A 23,620-nucleotide genomic window follows, 5' to 3' on the forward strand; every position below is an offset into this window, starting at 1 on the left:
AAGAAGTAGAAAGAGGGATTGCTTAGCTAGGGAGTTTGGGGGTGGGGTGGGGATAATTAGGCTTAATGGGATCAATTGAAGAGAGAAACCTTAAGCCTATCAGGAAAAACTTCCTCACAATGAGAACTATTAGAAGATAGAATCATCTCCCAAGAGAAGTGATAGAAACCCCATCACTCAGACATTTGGAATTCAGCTAGACCCTCACAGGCATTTCACAGTGCCAGGCTATACACCCTTCTCTGTGCAATTTCTTTGATTTGATGAAAATATACTCAAATCTCTCCTGTGAAGAAGAAAAGTTGTGGGTTTGAAGGTTTAAAAAATAAAAAAGAAGAAACATATACACTTTCAGGTTACACATGAAAACTCTGACAGGCTATGCTAGTTATTACCAGAGATAAGACACTCCTCCTTCCTCCTCATTACACTAATTACACCCTTAAGGGCAAGCTGGGAAAAGTTTCGGTTTGAATTTCTCCTCAGTTAGCCACAGGGAGTAATGCAAAAGAGAGATGTGAATTTAGAACCCCCAAAAGAACAACAGAAATGATCCAGACAAGAGGCAAAAAGAAATCCTGTAAACTCTGGGAGTTCTTAGGTTCAGTGGCATTACTAACTTTTTAGAGGAAAGAAACAATCACTTTCACAAAACATGTGCCCCCAAGGAATGACGCACCAACTTCCTCCTAAACTTAGAGTGTGTTATCAGTGTTGCCATATATATCAACAATTGCCTGACTGTGGCACACCATGTTTATCTAATGGACCATAACAGACAGCGCAAAAGAGCAGAGTTGGAGACAGCAATCTTTAAGAGTATTTTCCCAACCAGGACAATCTTTTCCCCCTCCTTCTTTCTCATTCCTCAAATGGAGCAAAGGGACATACTTAGCAAGATAGGCACAAGAGCACTGTTTAGATAAATATTATTGTTTGAATCCACTATTTTGTGTAGAGACATTAAAAAAAAAAACTCTCCAGAGAACCAAGCTATATTTTTCGAATACTTGGAAACCTCATATGAGAACTCAGGCAAGAAGAAATTAAGAGACAAGCTCTTTTTGCAATCTCCAATTTTTCTTCTCTGAGAGGTACTGTACTTAACCAATCAGTTCCCAGTATGAGGTCTGGATAGGGGACTGAGTGATCTGAGATAAACTCAGGACATTTAAACAAGTGTTTGTTGGTTTGTTTTAAACCTTTCAAGTCCTCTGGTTAACTGTCTTATTTTCACGGGTCTCAAAAGACTCAGGTGAAACCTTTCCAGCTGTATAGTGATGCAGGAAGGTGCAAGTGCTAAGAGCAGATTTACTCCTCTGTTGAGCTTGTTTCCCTCTCAGAAACTTAATTCTTGCCCTAATGGGTTACAGATATCCTTGAAGAAGCCCCATTTTTTATTCTTTCTCCCTATTTTACTACCACCATTCCCTGAATAAAACTTCCAAAAGAGAATCTCCATAGAACTCATGTGCACCAATAGTTGCATCCTTTGTTATCATTCTGCATAATAGGATATTTATTGTTCAGTTATGTCTAACTCTTCATGCCCCCATGGACCACAGCACACCAATGCTATCAATAGGATTTTCTTGGCAAAGGCACTGGAGTGGTTTGCCATTTCCTTGTCCAGTGGATTAAAGCAAACAGAGGGTGTTATTTGTCAGAGTTACACAGTAATTATGTGTCTGATACCAGTTGGAACTCAAGTCATCCTGACTCCAGGGATGCTAGGTGATATAGTGGATAGAGTGCCCAGACTGGAGCCAGGAAAACTAATCTTCCTGAGTTTAAATCTGGCCTCAGACACTTACTAGCTGTGTGACCCTGGACAAGTCACTTAACCCTGTTTGCCTCAGTTCCTCATCTGTAAAATGAGCTGGAGAAGGAAACAGCAAACTATTCCTGTATCTTTGTGAAGAAAACCCCAAATGGGGTCATGAAGTCAGACTCAACTGAAAAACAACTGAACAAAGTATGTTTGAGGCTTTATCTCAAGCCCTCAAGTGTTGAATAGAGAGGCAGAATGAGATCTTAAAGATGTTAAATTCAATTTTTCTTAAAGGCATATTGATTTTTTTTTTTTTGCAGGGGACTTGTAGTTCTGGGTATAAATCCCAGAGAAGAGTTTGAAGCAGAAGAAAATGGAACCTGAGTGTTTAGAATTCAAGTTAAAGAAAAAATAAAAAAAAAAAACAATTTCTGAATGAAAAAGGTAAAGTCAATGATAGTAAATTTTATGTTAAATGTATACTAAAGATCACATTGGTCATCACACTTTCAACTCTGAGCTTCTGTCCAAGGCACATGAGTTACTATCCCTCTATTTTCCACTAAATATCATTCCACTCTAATTCTTACATCATTTCTATTAAACATTGTCTGAGAAGGTTTCTGAAAAACATATTCTGCATTCTGATAACATGATTCCTCACCTGGCCCTTCCACATAAATCACTTATAAGAAGTATTGTGTATCTGAACATGTTTATGTTGCCTAAAAGCCCGTCTTCATGCATTCAATAAGCATTGGATAGGATGTCCTATATAAGGGATAATGGGTGGGAAATCAACCCTAAGAAAATCCAAGGTGTAGCATGCTAAGTCAAATTCTAAGGAAGAGCGGATGGGAATAACCCCAATGATTCTGGCACAATCTGAAATAAGCTATTGATGATTGCCTCCCAACAATCCAAAAAGCAAGCCCCAAAGCTTACCAAACTCTTTAGTTTCCAGTGAACTTATAGTTCCTATTTCAGTATCCCGATGGCCCCCATTTACTGAAGTGCCTAAAAGTCTGTCTCTTTTGAATAAGGATCAAGAAAGGCTACAGCCCTGGAAAGACTAATGTGGGGTATTCAGTAGACTTTTTCTCAGGGCCCTTATGACCCCATGGGGCCATTGTTTTTAAAGTCACTACTTATAAAAATGCAGGTTGAATGGATTCTTTGATACATAGGTAGAAGTACCATACCAATAGACCACTAGACTTTGGAGTTGCAAACTTCCTGAAGAGATTGCTGACTTACAAACAACTTTTGAAAATCAGTTACACATAAGGTGAGCCCTAATTACTACTGAACAGGTGACATTAGGTCATACTATTCCCCTTTACCTAGAATTGCCTATTATGAGTTGAGTGATGAAAGATTTTATACTGATTCCTGGGTGGTATCCAAGGGCCTAAGTGCTCTGGAGCCTAAAGAGTACAGGACTAAACAGTCAAAGGTTCTCCTCTTTGGGGTTGGGACAATGGAGAAATTTTGCTGATGTCTCACTTCATGTACAGTTGCTTGTGAGGCATATCAGCACCTATCAGATATATTACACATACTCCAATGAACTGAACAACCAGGTTGATGCCTTTATAAAAATAGCAGAGGTTGGGAAAGGAGAATTCCATTACCAATCTGGACATGGAAGCCATGATGTCATGTAGCAGTAGAAACAGAACCTTCTCCCTAAGGATGAGGAAGTTAATTCTGCCCAATCATACTGCTCATGCCAATTGGAATAACCATCACTGCAATACCAGTATTACATGATCACCCAGGCCTATCTCTGACTGGCAAATTAATTATATTGGTTACCTCCTTCCATCTTAGGGCAAGAGGTTACTACAACTGCTCGCTATTCAGAATACAGCATTTCTGTATCACTTAATAGTCACCATCGAAGTTCTCATAGAATACTTCCTTTTCTCTTTATGGTATCTCTTGTAGCACTGCTCTCTCATCACCAAGTTTAATGGATTTTTATTCCCACTGATATGGCTACGTTTTTTTTTTTTCACTACGCTGAAATGGCCAATTGTTTTCTTACCACATAGAAATCACTAGAGTGTTTTTTAAGGAATCCATATCACCATGAAGGAAGTCTGACATTTAGCCTACCACCACCATATCTGCTGAGATTTTTGCCTACAGTACCATCCCCAGGCAGTTGCAATAGATTTTTGACCCAATAACTTCATCATCATGCCTCTTGAATATTTTGGTTAGATTTTCTGCTTCCCTGATCATCAAAAAGACTTAATTGGTAAAGGTGGAATTTTTTAGACATTGTTCTGGTTGACTTTCTCAGGTGTTTCCTTGTTTCATTTCCTGTGTGGATTCACCTGAGCTTCAAAGTGCCTTCCGGGGTTCCATACTACCTGGAGAAATGTTAGGTCCCTATCAACTGCTAGTTCCTTTTTCTTCAGGATGTTTTTGACAATGCCTCACCATAAAGGACTTGAGGAATCATGGGGTAAAAGTATTGGGAGATGACTTCCTTTCTAATAATGTGGAGAAAATTGAATGAATTCCATATAATTAAACTGATTATGAATTTTCCTGAAAGAAAGGGGCTCCCTTAGCTAAATTTGTGGCAATCTTGATATACTGAATGAAGTTGAAGGAGACTCCTTATCCAGCCCCTATGGATGAAGTGGCCAGCCCTTCAGCAGATGCCTTCAAAGACACAAAGCTTTGGTATCATCCCTCTGATGTAATCCTCTAGAAGGACATGGTTTTGGTGTAGGCCAGGAAACGTGGCAGTACAGGGAAAGTCTCAGCATTAAAGTGAGTCCTGGTACTTGGTTGCATGAAATTGTCCTCTGATCTCCTTTACTATAGATTACCCTGACCTGCAACAAAGACCTGCAATGAAGATTGAGAGGTATCATCATCTGTCCTAAGGTCCTGATATATATACACACACACATTTTTTTTTTGCTTTTTGGAGGGGCAATTGGTATTAAGTAACAAAGTCACATAGCCAGTAAGTCTTAAGTGTTTGAGGCCGGATCTGAACTCAGGTCCCCTTGACTCAAGGGCTAGTGCTTTATTCACTGTGCCACCTAGCCTCCCCTCAGCCCTGATATTTCTAAGGCTGTTCTTGTTTACTGTCATCATCTTGCATGAGGATACCCACTCTATACTGAAAAGACTGGGCATCACTCCCCTCCCAAGAGCACATGCAGAACAGTTACAGATTGCTGAGATATCGGATTCAATCCTTCAAAAGGAGGGAAGCAAAGATTCTGATTTCTGGTCTTTATTCTCTAATACCATTAGTCATTTCTTCAAGAAGGCATTAACTTTTTGGTTCATTTGTTTACTTGATTTGTTTTTGTCCTCATTATTCATTAGACTTTTTTCTTTCTTGTTTTTCCTATCCCATGTACCCTGCATTGTGGAGATTAAGAGCATCTAAAAGTCTATAGTAATTTATGTATCAGAAGATCTTTTAGGATTTTGCCACTGTAAGGGTTATGGGATTTAAAGATCTTCCATGCCCTGTTGGACTTGCTGACATAGCAGGAAGGGGCGGAGCAAGAGGAAGTGGAAGCCAAGCTAGCATTCCTGCGGTGGCTGGCGGTGGGGGTGATGGGGGCAGCAGCAGAGGCAGTGGCAGCGCGAAGCCCTTTTTGAGTTAGGACTGCTAAGGACTTTCTGCTAAGGACTCCTGCTGAGGACTGCCAGGGGCTGGAGCTGCTGGGAGCGTGCTTCCAGGACGCTGGGTGGTTGCTGTGTGTGGGGAGAGGAGGACCTTTGCCTGAGGACTCCTGCTGAGGACTGCCAGGGGCCGGAGCTGCTGGGAGCGCGCTTCCAGGACGCTGGGTGGTTGCTGTGCGAGGGGAGAGGAGGACCTTTGCCTGAGGTAGCCTGTTCTGTTTTAAAGGCTTGAAAATGTGGGTGCTTTCTACTTTATCCACCTGTGCCAATGTCATAACTACCCTGATGGCTTTCACTTTCTGGTTTTGGGACTCAGTCTTTTGGTATCTTAATAAATTTTCTAGTTTATTTCCTCATATGGCAAACATGACGTATTTTCTAATGGATAATTATATCAGCATATTTGTAATCTCTATAGGCATTGTGAATATGGCATTGCTGATACATTTGGCGACCAGGATGGGATCACAAAATGTCAGGCCTCTATTTGGAAGCAGTGGGGCTTTAGAGGGAGAAATGGCTATTCCAGGATGGGAGGATTTGCCTTATTCCTCTCTAGCCAGAGAATGGGCTAAAAGCACAGGGCCCTGTGAAAACTGGGAACCAAGGCTAAAAGAGGGAGAACCTGGAGATTTGGAAAGATGTTTGAAAGCAATACCCATAGAACCAGGCAAAGAACTGGCAGGAGTGTGCAGGAGAGGCTGGGTGCTGCTAACAAGTTATCGCCTTATGTGTTAAAGTAGGGATAAGCTGCTGAAGGAAAGAGCTCGGATGGCTAGGGAGTCAGCTGGTTTGCCTGAGGATTCTTCTGTGTCACAGCACTCAGAAGAGCAAACTGGAGGGACTCCAGTCCAGGAGCAAGCTACTGTTCATGCAGCTAAAAGGAAGCAAAAAACTAGCAGAACGAATGTGCATGCAGCTTTTGTACAGGCTGGGCAGAGTTGCCCTGACAGCTTCCAGGAGAATGTGTGTGAGGAGAATGGAGCAAGGTTAGATGAGGAGTCTTCTAATGTAGAAGCTCTCCCCATACGAAGAAGAAGACAGGAGAGCCACCGAGGCAAAACAGAGTCCAGGGAGATAATTGAGGATTTCACTCAACAGGAGATCACTGATATATTGAGTAGATTTACCCAAAGAATGGGGGAGTCTTTAGTGTCTTGGATAGTAAGAATCACTGATGAAGGCGCAGGAGGAATAACACTAGACAGTGAGGACTGTTTAAAATTCATAAGTATCAGTCAGAATCCTTTTGTACACCAGGCTTTTAGGGATCACCATATGCAAGGAGGAAATAATAAAACTAATCTTCTAGCTTTAGCTGCAGAAGGTTGCAAAAAGCAATATCCAACTGAACCTATGTGGTCTAGGGGAGACAGACCCTGGTACTCACTTAGAGACTGTATGAGAAAACTAAAGGAGGAGGTAATGAAAACTGCTATCCTGATTGGAGATGCAAATGCATATTATGATACCCCCCTAGGAGTTCCTCATAGAAATATCATAGTGAAGACAGCTCCTCCTGCATATAAGCACCTAATTCTGACTCTGTTAATTGGAGAAATAGGGCACCCTCTTTCAGAGGTGCTGGATAAGATTTCACAATTAAGCGATTTAGGGGAATGGGAAAAAGACAAATTGCCTTGAGAGAGAAGAGTAAACAGACAGAGGATTCAGAGACAAAATAGACCAACAAGAAGGGAACTGTTTACTGCTCTATTAAGAGCTGGGGTGGACTTCAGAAGAATAGATGGTATTCCAACTGAAGAGCTGCATAAGCTGTACCAAGAAAAGGTACTTAGCATTAGAATGAACAGGGAAGCAGGAACCACCCCTGCAGGTATTTCTGAATCTGAATCTTTGTATCCAAGTTTGCCCCACCTTCAGGGGGAATAGGAGATAGGCCAAGCCCCAGCCCAGATAAAAGAAATATGCAGAAGAGATTGCAGACCCCATATTGGTTTAACAATATATTGGAAGAATGGATCAACTACTGTGACTAGGGCACTGATTGATACTGGGGCTGAGGCCACACTTATCTATGGAAACCCTGATAAGTTTAAACATGGAACTCCTATTACCATCAGGGGTCTAGGAGGTGCTGAAATATCAGCCAGACAGGTTAAAATAACAATGAAAATTGGGCAGTTACCTAAGAAAGAATATACTGTGGTTGTTGTACCCATTCCTGAATACATCATTGGGATAGATGTATTGAGAGGCATGACACTGAATTTACCTGAAGGGAGATACCAATTTGCTGTGAGGAAGATAGGAATTAATACAGTTTTAGTGGGAAAACTAAAAATGGACCCAATCACTTTACCTGAACCTTCTGAAGTAATTACTTTAAAACAGTATCGTGTGCCAGGTGGGCAAGATGAAATTACCACTACTATAAAGGAATATGTTGAAGCAGGAGTGTTGGTCCCTACAACCACAAGATGGAATAATCCTGTCTGGCCAGTAAGAAAATCAGATGGGACATGGAGAATGACTGTGGATTATAGACAGTTGAATAAGGTGACTCCTTCTTTGTATGCTGCTGTTCCAGATACCATCACCTTAATAGAAAGGATCCAGAAATATGATGGGACTTGGTATGCAGTTATTGACTTGGCAAATGCCTTCTTCACCATCCCAATAGACCCTAAACAAAGGGACCACTTTGCTTTCACTTGGCAGGGTAGACAATATACTTTCACCCGCTTGCCACAAGGGTACATACATAGCCCCACTATTTGTCACAGGATTGTGGCTGAACAGTTGGATGAATTAAAGCTACCTGGTGTACAGCTTACCCACTACATTGATGATATCATGATACAGGGAAAAGATGCGAAAGTAGTGGAAAGGAGTTTGACCCTTCTAATTGAGCATATGAAAAGTAAAGGGTGGGAAATTAACCCTGCAAAGGTTCAAGGACCAGCTCAAAATGTGAAATTTTTGGGTATACAATGGAACAAGGGGCTAAGGGAGATTCTTCCTCAAGCCCGACAAAAGATTCAGGATTTTCCTACCCCTACCAATAAGAAGGAGGCCCAAAAGTTCATAGGATTGTTTGGATACTGGAGGCACCACATTCCACATTTGGGACAGATTTTAAAACCTTTATATAGAGTCACACGGAAGAAATATGAATTCGATTGGGGACTTGAGCAGAGTAAAGCTTTTGAAGAAGCCAAGGCTGCCATACAATTGGCCCTAGATTTGTGGCCCATTCAAAATGGTCCAGTGGAATTGCAAGTGACTGTACAAGATGATTATGCAAACTGGAGCTTATGGCAAAAACAACAAAGCCGAAATGTACCTTTGGGATTTTGGTGTAGGAAACTCCCTTCATCTGGAGTCCAGTATACACCTTTTGAAAAGCAGTTGTTAGCTGCATATTGGGCTTTGGTGGAGACTGAACAACTGACTCTGGGCCATGAAGTGATATTAAGACCTGGAATCCCAATTATGACCTGGGTAATGAGTACCCCAGCTTCTCACAGAATTGGACATGCCCAAGAGGCTAGTATAATCAAATGGAAGTGGTATATTCAAAATAGAGCGAAAACAGGCAAAAGCGGAGTCTCTGCTCTACATGAATCTGTAGCAAACATAGAAATTGAGAGGAATGACACACCCCCTGAGCCAAAGCAACAGTTGGTAAAGTCCACTGTAAAGTGGAATGAGGGATATGATGTATTAACTGAGGAACAAAAGAGACATGCATGCTTTACTGATGGGACAGCAAAATATTTGGGGCAAAAAAGACATTGGAAAGCAGTGGCCTATAACCCATGTACTAGAAGGACTTTGGAAAGTACTGGGATAGGTGCAAGTAGCCAATATGCTGAACTTATGGCAGTATATCAAGCCATCAAAATAGAACAAGGAGGACAGTGTCATATATTCACTGATTCATGGGCGGTAGCTAATGGGTTAGCTACATGGATGCCCATGTGGAAAAATGAAAATTGGGAAATTCATGGGAAACAAGTCTGGGGCAAAGAATTATGGGAAGACATCTGGAACATGTCTTTGGTCACTGACTTGTCAGTTTTTCATGTAGATGCTCACGTGGCCCCCATCACACCAGAATGTGAGTACAATGCTCATGCTGATCGACTGGCAAAGATTGCTACTGAACATATTGTCCCTACTTTGACAACAACTGATGATCCGGTATTAGCAAAATGGGTCCACCAAACAGCAGGCCATTTGGGGGTCCAGGCCACACACCAGTGGGCACAAGATCGAGGTATTAGTATCTCTCATTCACTGTTAAAACAGATAGCAGAAGACTGTCATATATGTCAATTGGAAAAGGAGCGAACTGTTCCTCGGGTAATAACTGGAGAGATAGCAAGAGGAAAAGTCCCAGCCCAAATCTGGCAAATAGATTATATTGGTCCACTACCACTGGATAAAGGATGCAGATTTATATGTACTTGTGTTGATACCTATTCAGGTGTACTAGTAGCTTGTCCTTATAAGAATGCAACCCAGAAAAACACTTGTAAAACTCTAGATCTCATAAGCCTATATTATGGAACCCCAATGCAGATTCAAAGTGACAACGGGTCACATTTCAAAGGCAATGAAATGAAGAAGTATTGTATACTAAACAATATAGAATGGATATATCATATTCCATATTATCCAGAAGCATCTGGGTTGATTGAAAGAATGAATGGATTACTGAAAGGACAATTGAGGAAGTTAAGTTCCAATAATTCATATCAACATTGGAAGGATAATTTGTTCATGGCTTTGCGTAATTTGAATAATAGACCATTGGGAGGAAGTACACCTCTAGCCAGAATGATGACCCCCAATCTGCAAATTAGAAAACAACAAACACACAAGATCCCAATTATTGAGTATTGGATCTTGAGGCCAGATGTCCCAGCACCGTACCCAGGACCACCTGGTTCGGTGGGGTATGATTTACATTGTTTAGAGGACTTTTGGTTGGACAGAAAAGAAATAAGAAAAATCTCCACTGGGATATGCATAAGAATCCCTAAAAATCACTTTGGACAGATTTTACCCAAATCAGGATTAGCAGCTCAAGGAATACATGTATTGGCTGGAGTAATAGATTCTAATTATCAAGGAGAAATTGTTGTAACATTCCAGAATTTAAGTGAAAGGCCCATACAGATTCACAAGAATGATAGGATAGTTCAAGTGATTATTGTTCCTTGTAAAACAATGCCACTTGTAAAAACTGACCCTCCTTCCAAAATAACTGTCACAGGAACTGAAGGATTTGGTTCTACTGATAGAATAAAATCAGGAGCTAAAGTATGGGTAAAACGGAAGCCAGATGATCTTCCAAAGGCTGCAGAGATTATAGCATATGGGAGGGATAACACTGTAACTATTGTTTATTCTGGAGAAGATGATTACAAAATTGTACCCTTAACTCATTTATTCTACCGTGAGTGAGGCTACAATAGTCTGGTTATTGTCTCTTTGCTTTTTCTTGATTTTTTGTTTGTTCACCTTGTTTGTTAGATTTGTTTCCACAGGCTTGGTACCCTCCATCTGTAGATGCCTGATAGCTTAAGCTGGATGTCACCCCCTGTCTGCAACTGTGATGTGTCACCCTTGGACCTGGCATCAAGCATATTAAGAACTGACCTCTCAAATGGGACCCCTTAGGACAGGGACAGCTCTACATCCGATTTCAGCAGCAAGTAGCCATAGAAGAAGAGATCTTCACCCCTTACCACAACATTTTGGGGCCCCATTTGTTCGGGGTGGGGGGAATGATGGGGAGCTTGTGCTCAAGCGCCACCCTAAAATATGGTTTTCTGTGTTTATTGTGTGCTATTCTTGTTATATTGTTGTGAAATTTTGTTGACACAAGTTATTCCTACTGTATTTTTGTCAAGTAAGGGACATGAAAGATCTTGGGGCCGAATGTAAGGGTTATGGGATTTAAAGATCTTCCATGCCCTGTTGGACTTGCTGACATAGCAGGAAGGGGCGGAGCAAGAGGAAGCGGAAGCCAAGCTAGCATTCCTGCGGTGGCTGGCGGTGGGGGTGACGGCGGCAGCAGCAGAGGCAGTGGCAGCGCGAAGCCCTTTTTGAGTTAGGACTGCTAAGGACTTTCTGCTAAGGACTCCTGCTGAGGACTGCCAGGGGCCGGAGCTGCTGGGAGCGCACTTCCAGGACGCTGGGTGGTTGCTGTGCGTGGGGAGAGGAGGACCTTTGCCTGAGGTAGCCTGTTCTGTTTTAAAGGCTTGAAAATGTGGGTGCTTTCTACTTTATCTACCTGTGCCAATGTCATAACTACCCTGATGGCTTTCACTTTCTAGTTTTGGGACTCAGTCTTTTGGTATCTTAATAAATTTTCTAGTTTATTTCCTCATATGGCAAACATGACGTATTTTCTAATGGATAATTATATCAGCATATTTGTAATCTCTATAGGCATTGTGAATATGGCATTGCTGATACAGCCACCAAGGTTGTGAAGTGTGTTAGAGTCACTATTTAACAGGGCTTCTCCCTCCTCCCAAACCCATGTAGATTAGTCTAGTTCTTTCCCTGAAAGGCCAGGAAGCTATCCTTTCTGTGACTGACCCAGGGGGCTAAATTTCTGGTAGCCATAGGTCATGTTGATATGACTTCCCATTAACCTGAGGACATTAAAAAACCTATGTTAAAGGAGTAGTGGTATTTCGGCAGAGGTCCTTCATGTTTAGCTGATATCTCAAGGCTAGACAAGTCATCATACCTTGTCCCACTGACCAGACCTGTTTCCTAATGAAGGTAAGAGGGATTGAATCTACTTAAGCCAAGGACTGTATCCTTAAGGGATATCTTTTATAAGCATCCTTTTGCTAGTTGTTGGATAACCCACGAGTTTTTCATTTTGTTTTAATATTTGACCAAAACTACCATGGGACTGACTTGACTCAGACCCAACTGACAACACTCAAGTTTATGCAGGCAGTACATAGCAGACACAGGTCCTTCTGACTTCACTTCCAATTTTCTTAACAAACTTCCAAGCTATATCTCTAGAGGACAGTGAAACAGTCTCAAAATGTCTAACTGATGCCAAAGCAACCTGTCATTTCAACTGATATAATAAAAAAAAATCAGCCAAGTCAGTAGGGAGAAAAATCAGTTAAATTTGGCACTTAGTAGAAATAGCAACCAGTAGACTAATATCATCACTTTTCAAATGGTTGTCTGATCATCTTGTAGGATTGATATGGGAGACATAACAGGCAGCTCATGAATATGGTATCCAAGATAACAAGACAACCTTTGTCCAGCAAAAAAATATTTATGTCACTAGTATTATAAAAACTTATACAGGGATTCAAAAAGTTGGGTAGATTAAAACTTATACATTTTTATTAATAAGTGATGAAGAAGATAGAGAGCTCCCTACACTAGTTTTCTATCTAAAAGAGAATACACTGAAATAGTTTATGTGAGGTTTTATTTTTAATAAGCTAGTAGGTGAAGCTTAGGAAGAAAATAATGACAAGCATAAGAATGTTTAAGTGCTTAAGTTATCTTAAACTTGACAGCATTCTGCCAGCACACTGAAATGTAAAGATATATTTGACTGAAAAATACAATCAGAACAGATTTCAATATCTAAGTGAACAAAATTCGCATGATTTTTAAAAGTATATAAGCAGAATCCCCATCTGGAAATGCTATTTTCCTAATTTGATATATCTATGAGTAAACAGTTTTATGTATATGTTTTAGAAATCAAGTTTAATAGCAATCATTTAATAAATACATAGTGGTGAGGTGCTTTATAAAATACATAAAAGATGGGGCAGCTAGGTAGTGAAGTGACTAGAGCGCAGGCCCTGGAGTCAGGAGGACCTGAGTTCAAATCTGGCCTCAGACACTTAACATAAAAACTAGCCATGTGACCTTGGGCAAGCCACTTAAACCCAATTACCCTATGTTCCCCCTCCAAAAAGCAATAAATACATAGAACATGTGAAAGAGATAAAGTTCCAATCCAACAAACATTTATTAAATACCTATAATGTGTGAGTCATTATGCTACAGTCTTGAGGATATAGAGTTGAAAGGAAAGCCTGTTTTAGCTCTCAAGGAATTTATAATCTATTGAGAAGTTTGACCTCTTGTTCCTCCCTTATTTTTTTCTCTCAGAATCCTTATGCCTTATCATAGACTAAATGTTTCTCTACACCTGCCATTAATTCTATTCTCTATAATTGCCTCTAGTATTCGGTCACCCCATCTTTCCCATAAGTTTTTCAATTTTTCCTTCCCTACTAACTAGACATATGTCTAAAAATATGCCCAGGTTCATTCAATGATTAAAAAAATTAAAGATTCAAAAATTAAAAAGAAAAAAATTTATAGCCTTCCCTTTATTTCTTATCTTTTGGGGGGAGGGCAGGAGGATATTTTGAACTTGACAATATGATCAAATATGATAATTTTCAAAAAAAGAAGAATAGAAAAAAGAGGATTGCACATGATACCATGAATCTCTACCACATACAGTTTGGATTTTTTTTATGGTATACAATAAATTCAGCACATTGCTTATAGAGCTGTCCTGTTTAGCCTATGTTTCCTTTTAAACCTTCTTCTGTCCTGTTGTATGACATTAAAAAAAAATGTTCTGTGGTACCTTTTCATTAGTACTACTTTAATTAATTCCAACTATCCCTCCCCTCCCCCAAAATAAAAAATAAAAACCTCTCCCCTGAAATCAACAAAGCATAGTGAAAGAAAACAAACTCATACATTGGCCTTGGCTGAATATTTTCATCATGTTCTACACCTTGAGCCCATCATCTCTCTACCAAGAGGTTGGAAACACATGCTATCATTGGTTCTCCAGAGTAATGGCGGATCATTTTGTTGATTAAAGTTATTAAGTCTTTCAAATTTGTTTTTCTTTATAACATTATAGTTATTATATATGTGTGTGTGTATAGCTACTTAGTTTTTTTTTTATTATTTCACTGTGAATCAGTTTGTACAAGCTCTCCCAGTTTTTCCTCAATTCATCTCTTTCTTTGTTTTTGTTCCACCCCACCCCCGCCATGGCACAATACTTCATTACATTTATGTACCACAGTTTGTTCATCCATTCTCCAACTGATGGGTGCCACCTTTTAGTTTCCATTTCTTTGATATAATAAAAAAATGGTCTTTCCCCTCTTATGTTTATCTCTTTGGGTGGTAAAAGCCTAGCAGTGGTATCAGTGGGAAAAGCAGTATAAATAGCTAGTTTATTGTTTTTAAATATAGTTCCAAATTGCTTTCCAGAGTGGCTAGACCAATATTCATAGCTCATAAAAAATGCATCAGTATGCCTTTTCTCTCATGTCTTTCCCACACTTGTCATTTTCCTTTTTTGTCATCTCTGTTGATCCTATGTGAATGAAGTGAAGCTTCAAAATTATTTTAATTTGCATTTCTCTTTTTATTAGTGATTTGTATCATTTTTAAGATGATGGTTGCTAGCTTCTGTTTCTTTTTGGGGGGGAGGATTGCCTCTTCATATCCTTTCATCATTTATCTGTTGCAGAATGGTTCTTACTCATAAGTATTTGAACCGGTTCTAGATCTATCAATCTTAACACATCTTTATTGGAGAAATTTGATTCAAAGATTTATTCCCTTAGTTAACTGTCTTTGATTCTTTTAATCCATCTATTATTCAATCTCTCTGTCTCTTCTGCTTCCCTGCTAAACTTTTGGGAAATGTTGTCTATAGAATTACCTCCACCATCCTTAAAATGTGATAATGTATGTAGAGCATTTTCCAAACCCTAAAACACTATATAAATATGAGCTAATGCTATTTCCTTTTACCTACTCTTTCCTTAATCCTTTGGTGACTTCTGTTCTCCTTTCCACCCTATTAAAACTGCTTCTTCTATAATCAACAGTGACTTCTAAGACTCAAATGGACAGTTTAAATGGCCAATGACCACTCTACAGTTTTATTCACTATTGACCCCCCTTTCTCATTGGATATTATCACCTACATTAGCTTTCAGGATATCACATTCTCCTGATATTCCTCTTATCTCTATAACCAAGTCAACAAGCACATATTATGTACTTAGTAGGAGTCTTAGTGGGGCAGCTGCATGGCTCAAAGGATAGAGAGCACAGCTTGGAGTTAGGAAGATTCATCTTCCTGAGTTTAAATCAGCTTTAGATGCTAGCTTTTTGATCCTGGAAAAGTCACTTAATCTTGTTTGCCTCGGTTTTCTTGTCTGTAAAATGAAAAGGCAATGGCAAACCACTCCAGTATCTTTGCCAAGAAAATCCCAAATGGGGTCATGAAGTGCTTGCTTTGTTTGTCCTTTGTTCTAGAAGAGGGTGATGTCTTCACTTGCAAGTGAATTGGATTTAAGTGAGCCAGGGCTGTACAAAGGTCAGCCTCACTCTCTCCTCCAGAGTCATTTCAATCCAGTGGCAAGACATAGTTCAGGATGACTGAAAAACACTCAACTTCAACATCAAAGGGGTCTTACTAGCTATTGCTTAACATTATTCTAAGTCATGGGCATATAAATACAGACAAAAAGAAATACAGTCCCTACCCACAAGGCACTTATATTCTCTAGGGGGAAAACAACATATAAATGAAAGCAAAAAAGCAAAACAAGGCAAAAGAACCTCTTTTCTGTCTCTATTTATGGCTCTACTCTGCCCCTTACTGTGGGCTTTCAATCCTTAGCTTTCTAGGTTCACTGTACTCTCAATTAGTTTGCTCACTCTAACAACTTTATTCATTACATCTCCCAAGTTAATCCCAACCTCTCTTCAGAGTTCCAGACCCACATCTCCTGTGTTCTTCAGGAAATGTGTCATCATCATTACAAATTCAATATGTTAAAAATCATGCTCTTATCATTCCCTCTAAACCTACTCAAGCTTCTCATTTCCTTCTTTTCACCAGTAATACCATCATTCCCTTAGTCTTTTTTTTTTAATTTGGGGTCATCTTTCTTCTTGTTGTTGTTTTATTTTCCCCTGCCTTAGTTTTCTCATCTATAAAATGAGCTAGAGAAGGAAATGGCAAACCACTTCAATATCTTTGCCAAGAAAACCCAACACAGGGTCTGAAAAAGTTGGACCTGAATGAAAAAAGTGACTAAACAATGACTTCTCTAGCACAGTCATTGACTAAGTCTTATCAATTCTATGATCACAATATCTTCCATATTTTGCATATAATCTTGCATATAGTAAACGTTTATTGAATACTTGTCTAATCAATGAATAGGTGAGCATTATAGCTCATACAGAATAGCATTTTATGGATAACTGAATAAATGGAATGTGATAAAAGAAACTGCTCTGCTAATAAACAAGAGGTAAGCAAATGATTGATCATGCTTGACTCATTCATTGAATAAACATTTATTTAACTTCTATCAAGTTCAAGGTACTTTTCTAGATTTAAAGGCAGATAAATGAGCCATAGGTCTTGCCTCAGGGAGTTTTTGTTTAGAGGTGATTGTAAATTGTAATGTGGTTTTCTAAAGGAATGAATGGGAGGAAAAGACATGCATTTATTAAGCACCTACTAAGTGCCTGGTACTGTGCTAAGTGCTTTACAGATATTATTTCATTTGATCTTCACAACAATCACAGAAAGTATGTACTATTATAATCCCCATTTTACAATTGAGGAAATTCAGTCAGATAGAGGTTAAGTGACTTACCCAGAGTTACTCAGCTATTTAGCATCTGAGGTCCAATTTGAATACAAGTCTTCCCGATTCCAGGTCAAGTTCTCCATCCACTACCTCTGTAGATGAAACAGTACTAATAAGACTTATACTGAACTGGATCTTAGTGCTGAAATGTCATGACAAGGTGAAATTCACTTCCTTATAATTGTATTCCTTATTTAATGGTTCTGTATTTTATGAACCTCCTTCATTTTATTAATTTTCAAGAAGAAAATGTATAAGCAGCTATGGTATTTTAGTCGATGAAAAAACAGTTATTTTCTTTTAGATAATGCATGTAGTATAGTAGTTACTTGTCATAATGTTTAGAGAGTGTCTAAGATGTAGCGAGACTTGGGCTCATGTCTAGGCTACAGGATGTGAGGAAAGTTGCTTAACTTCTCCATACTTTAGGAATTCTCTAAGATTAGAAGTTGAAAAGGAGGTGCCACCTTGCTTTGGTAGGAGTTTCTTCATCCAAACATTTCCTATACCAATGAAGTCATGAGTCTAGTTCTTACCCATATCTCTACTAGTATATAATAAGCAAAAGCATATATCAATATCCAGCACAACAGGCAGCAATTGAATATATTGGGATAGACTGGGCTGTCAGGTTATATTATAAAGCTAGTCTGGAGAATTAGGTAAAGACATTTATATACATTGCAGGAGCCTTGTGATGAAAAGCTCTATGTTAACTTACATTAGCAGCATCTGTCTCATCACTCATTTGTAGAGGAAGACTGGGAGCCATTTACAATTCTAGTTTTGGCTCTGTCATGGGTAAAGGGACCATTTACTGGCATCCAAACTATCTACTAACAACCTGGGGAGAACCTGGATCTGTTTACAGGATTAAACACCCAGAGCGGCCAGAAGGAATAATTATACCAGGATAAAAAAGCTCACATCTACACACAAATGATGATTTTAAAACATTTAATGGTGGTGAAGAGTAAATTATTTAACTATAAGCAGGGGTAAGAGCAGTTTGGTAGCTATTGCTTACTGCTGTAAATTTGCCTTCCGTTTGCATTTCCTGGCTGCTGGCTCTGTTTATTTAAAGTCATTTTGAATGCTCTGCTAGAAAGGATTTCAGTGGTACTGCCAAATTTTCACTAGATTAAAAATGTGCATTGCTGATATTTTTATAAACAGTGCACAGTGAACAACAGCAATGTGCTTTCGATATCAATTTGCAGCTCTTCTCTAGTCAGTCTTTGCTCTGGGCCTTGGCCCTTCACAGAATCTGCTCAACCTGGTTATTTCCAATGAAATGTACCAGGAAACTTACATTGAAGTACCTTTTCTGGTTTTAGTGCTAAATTATGTGTCTCTCTCCTAACCCTCTAACACTTGTCAAGAGATACTGGCACTTCATCAGACAGAATGTTTGAATGTCTAAATATTTGTGAGAAAAGTATCGACAGAAGCAAAATTCCTTCTTTAGGGGGAGAAAAAACATATATGTGTGTTACATGTGTATATATGTAGGTATGTGTACATATACATGTATACATGTATGTACATGTGTACATATGTGTACCTGTATATGGATAGGTATGTATGTATATACACTCATGCATACATATATGTATGTATATCTATACAGTATGTGATATAGTGATAAAATTTTAAATAAGAACAGAATTTTAAAAATTTTTTAAATTAAAATTCCATTAACTAAACATCTCTTCAGACAAACATATGGATCGAGTGGTAGGCCTTGACTTTAAAGTTGACACAGCTTTGGAATTCTCAGAATCTTTCTTAGTTATTTTTCCCTGGGTTACAAAATCCACAGGCATTTTATTAAAATAAAGTTTGCTTGCACTAGGTTTCACAGAGAGGTATAAAACCTGACCTGAAAAACAATGAATCAGCAGATCAGGAGAAGGCAAGAGCTAAAACAATGGGGAAATAATAAAGTGTTAAAACAGGATTAAACTGGGACAACTAAGCAAAGGTGGAAGCAAGGCTTGGTGAAAATAGAAAGAAACTGCTGGAGCAAATTTGTACAAGGAGACAGATGACAGAAGATCAAGAAGAAAGCAGATAAAATACAAGAAAGTAAAACAAGAAACCCAGTGGGGGGAGTATCAAAATGTTATATAGTGGGAAGATATTTACAAAACTTCCCTGATGCCTTGAGGTCACATTGATCTTTCCTGTTTGATTATCTGTGCCTGTGACATTTCTGTCACTTAAAAGGGGTGGCAGTTTCAGTGAAAGTTCTGGGAATACTTGTCAATTCCTCCCTGGTACTTTTTTCTTCTTCACAGGCTGCTGTTGCCACTAGGCAATTAGTGGTGCTTCATTAGAATGACACAGGTAGGCCTGCCTTCCATCATGGAAAAGCAGGGATGTCCTGTGTGATCCATTTACTCCTTGTTGTTTTTTTTTTTTTTAACAAAAAATGTTATTTATTTAGAAAATAACAAAAATTTATTTTATACTTAGAAAACATAAGTTCAGATTAATATAATTAGAGTTTGAAAGGCACCATGGCTACATTACCTTTAAAACAACACTATGAGGTAAGTAATATTATTACCATTTTATGGGTTAGGAAACTGATGCTCAGAAAAATTAAGTGATGTGCTCAAGGTCACACAACTCATAAGTGTCATGTCACTCAATGTGAGGAGTCATGGATTTCAAGTCCAGCATTCTCCACACTAAGCCTCTCCAATGTGAAAAACAAGTCTAAAAGTACAGAAGTACAAAACAAATTTATGTAACACCTGCTCTATAAATGCAAGTCATTTAGTATCAATTTTGATTACCCTGTTTTTAACTTAACTTTTATTTGTCCTTCCCAAACATTGGTTTATTATCTCACTACCATTTAGGGGTGGCCTCTGATCATTTTTACAGCCTCTGTCTCAGATTATATTCAGCTGATAGGGCATATGTGTTAAATACATTAGGACCTTTCTGCTACTCTGAACACTATATCATATATCAACAAATATTTATTGAGCCTCCACTGAAGTCCCTTTCCAATGCCTTGTCACAGCATGGAAGTGACCCTGGCTTCTCAAAAGCTATGCCAAGAGAATTCAAGTTTTGGCAGGCCTTAGGAAGCCTGAAATTTCTGGAGCTTGGTATGAGCCATAGAATTTACATCTTTCACGTGAGTACCATATAGGTACCTAAATTCAGAGTAATTCATCATTTTCTAGTTTGACCATAAAGTGATGTTTTTGCTTTATTTGTTCCCACCATGGCAACTCATAAAACCAATAAGGTCTACATAGAAGTTGCAACTGATATCAAGAGGTAGCTTATTCCCATTTCTTCCACACTTGTGATGAAATCACAAACCAAATTGAATACTAAACAGCAATTCTTTTCCTTTTTATATGATTATATATATTTGATTATATAATCAAATACATATATAATATATGATTACAAAGAAAATAAAGTATTTTGAAATACACAATCTATATACATATGCATTTATACACTAATTTAAACATACAAACACACATATGTATGTGTGTATATACATATATATATATATATATATGTGAAGGGTATATTCATAGACCCCACTTTAAGAACTCCCATTCTAAAGTATCTATTAATCATCTACTTTGTTCAAGACACCGTGTGCCACATTAGGTCAACTGCATAGAGGCGCTAAGGTTTACACTGTGTTCGGTTTGCCAGCCTGAGGCGCAAGGTGTTAAAAATTAAAGGGAAGAGATAGTTAAGATGGGCTATTATCATGAAGGGTATCTGAACTATTGCAATAACCTAGTTTTTCTCCTAGACTTGAGTCTCACCCCTCTCTAATCTATCCTTTGCAACAGCTGCTAAAGTAATTTTCTTAAAGAGCAAAGCTGACCCTTGTTCAATAAATTCCAGGGGCATCCTATTACCCAAAAGATCAAATATAAACTCCTCTGTTGGGTATTTAAAACCTTCCATATCTGGCTACAACCTACCTTTCCAGAATAATTGCTCATTGCTTCTTTCCATGCACATTGTAGTCCAGCCAGATTGGTTATCTTGCACTTCTTCATATATGGTAAGCAATATTCTGCCTCTGATTTTATACTAGGTATTCTCCTTTGCTTAAAATACACTATCTCCTCATCTCTATCTCCCCAAATTCTTAGTTTCCTTCAAGATTCAGTTGAAACCCCACCTTCTGCATGAAATTCTTCCTGATACCCCAGCTAATACCTTTCCCCATCCCTCAAATTGTCTTATGTTATCTATCTACATATACAGTCATGTATGTATGTGTGTATATGCTATCTACTTTGTCTAGACTTTGAGTTCCTTGAAGGCAAAGACTATTGTCTAGAACAACACCTAAGGCATTGTAGATACTTAATATTTGATTGTTGATAAACTGTTTGATAGGGCAAAGTAGGGGAAATGTATTCCTTAAACAAAAGGTCTGAGAAAATCCTTGAGAAAGCTATTAGGCTGTATGAGAGACTAGGGTAAAATGATGAATATAGAAGAAATTTATAGTAATGGTTAATACAACAGCTCTCTGTGGGCTTCTATTTCCCTTTAAGCATCGTAGAAGAAAACTTTCAGTCCTTCCCTGACTGTCCAGGCTTTCAGGATTCAAAGGACCCCATGCTGGTTTTTGTATCTTTACTCTAAGTATCATGGGCTATGACAGATATAATTTGACAGGGTTACCAGTCTGGTAGGTCATGGAACTACTTAATTATGCATATAATTTATCTAGTTATAAATTTAAAGAATTTATAAAGTCTGTTTCACTATTCTTTGGAAAAAATAAAGAGATGTAGATTAAACAATATTACAGTTTGAGAAATTCAGAATTGGTTGAATGGTCACATGAAAAGTTTGATGTCAACTGGGAAGGAGGAATCTAGACATCCCAGGGAATCATGCTTAGTTCTGAGATAGCCAACGTTTTATTAGTATGTTGTATAGGCACAGATAGTAAGCTTATCCAATCTGCAGATGCCAAAAAGCTAAAGGGATAATTAATGTATGTGATAACAGAATTAGGACAAAAAAGATCTTGACAGGCTGGAATACTGGGCTTAATCTAATATTAGGAAATGTAATATAGGTAAATGCAAAATTTTATACTTATACAAAGAATCAGCTTTTTAGTACAAAATACAAGAGTCATGACTTGATAGAAGTTTGGGGAAAAAAAGTGGAACTTTAGGAGATGTCAGATTCAAAAAAATATGTCAACCAAAACTTGAACTGCATTAAATGAGGAACAGTAGCTTGGGCTGGTGGTGGATTGAAGTGTGCAAGTGAATCCTGCTCTATTCTAACCTGTAACACCACATCTTGAATATTATGTATTCATCTCTGGGTGTCAATTTTAATAACAAGGTTAAGTTCCTAAGTATCTAAAGGGAAAGCAAGTAACTGGCTTCAAGTTCACATGAAGAAGGATTGAACAAAATTCTAGTCAAGAGAAGACTTAGAAGGATCAGAATAGCTGACTTTTAATATGTGAAAGTCTGCCATAATAAAGATCAAATTTGTCTTGTTTGGCTCCATGGGAGAGAACTAAAAATAAAGGATGGAATTTATAAAGCAGTAATATTTAGATTTGATTTTTTTCTATCAATTACAGGTATTCAAAAGTGGAATTAATTCCTAAGGAGACAGGAAATTCTCCCTTAAAGAATACTTTCAAGCAAAAAAGTGGATGACCACTGGCCGGACATGTTACAGAGGGGACAACCTCTGAGGTTCTTTCTAATTCTGAAATAATATGATTTTGGGTACCTTTTTCACATGCCCCAAAGACTTGGGCCTCAGATCCTTGGCCTCAACTTATCAATGCTTTCAAAATTTAATTGTGGTCAGAGATCCTATTCAAAAGAACTCTGATGCTCTGTTAGATGGTAGCAAATAAACTGACTCAACTTTACTATCAATACTCTCTGTCTATAGTGACTTCTCAAATGCTTTTTAAAAAGGAAGCACATATGGTCATGGTGTCTGACCCAGCTGTTACTAATTCTCTCATTCATGAACACTCCCTCTACCCAGAAAGTGATACAACTCAAATCATTAAGAAGGTCAGATCCTTATTCTTCCTGTACTATTTAATAAAACAAAATAAAATGGGTTTGAGGAGATAACATTTTGTTTAAGTCTCCACCCAACCCCCCAACCTTGGTGGTAAGGTGCTGTTTGTTCTATTCCTTACTGTTAAGGAAATAATACATTTTTCTAAACCTCAATTAACCCACTTGTAAAATTTAGGAAATAACATGTCTTGCCAACCTCACAGAGTTGTAGTCATGAAATACTGAGTGATTGAGGAGGTTGACCTTTAGAGTCATTTTTAGCTTTAATCTATGAGCCTTAAACTTATATTATTGTATCTATATAATTACAATTATATCACTCAAAATTATTTACCTTTTTAAAATTTATTATCATTATTATTATTATTACCTCAAACATGACAGTACATGGGAAAGCTCATTGATATTGT

At 38.3% G+C, this 23,620-nt stretch overlaps 1 long non-coding RNA gene across 2 annotated transcripts in view; it reads right to left on the bottom strand.

Annotated features, from left to right (window-relative positions):
• The window catches only part of LOC138153013 (uncharacterized), a 665,929-nt gene that overhangs the window by 130,573 nt on the left and 511,736 nt on the right, over nucleotides 1-23,620 (bottom strand). For both annotated transcript variants that reach the window (XR_011166271.1, XR_011166272.1), the window contains one exon: nucleotides 17,137-17,222. This is a non-coding gene — a long non-coding RNA (uncharacterized lncRNA). The remainder of the gene's footprint in view (nucleotides 1-17,136; nucleotides 17,223-23,620) is intronic.

The sequence above is a fragment of the Petaurus breviceps genome, unplaced genomic scaffold, assembly GCF_028583685.1.
Source record: "Petaurus breviceps papuanus isolate PSGF00001 unplaced genomic scaffold, PetGlider_PUasm1.0 90977, whole genome shotgun sequence".
Classification (NCBI taxonomy): domain Eukaryota; kingdom Metazoa; phylum Chordata; class Mammalia; order Diprotodontia; family Petauridae; genus Petaurus; species Petaurus breviceps.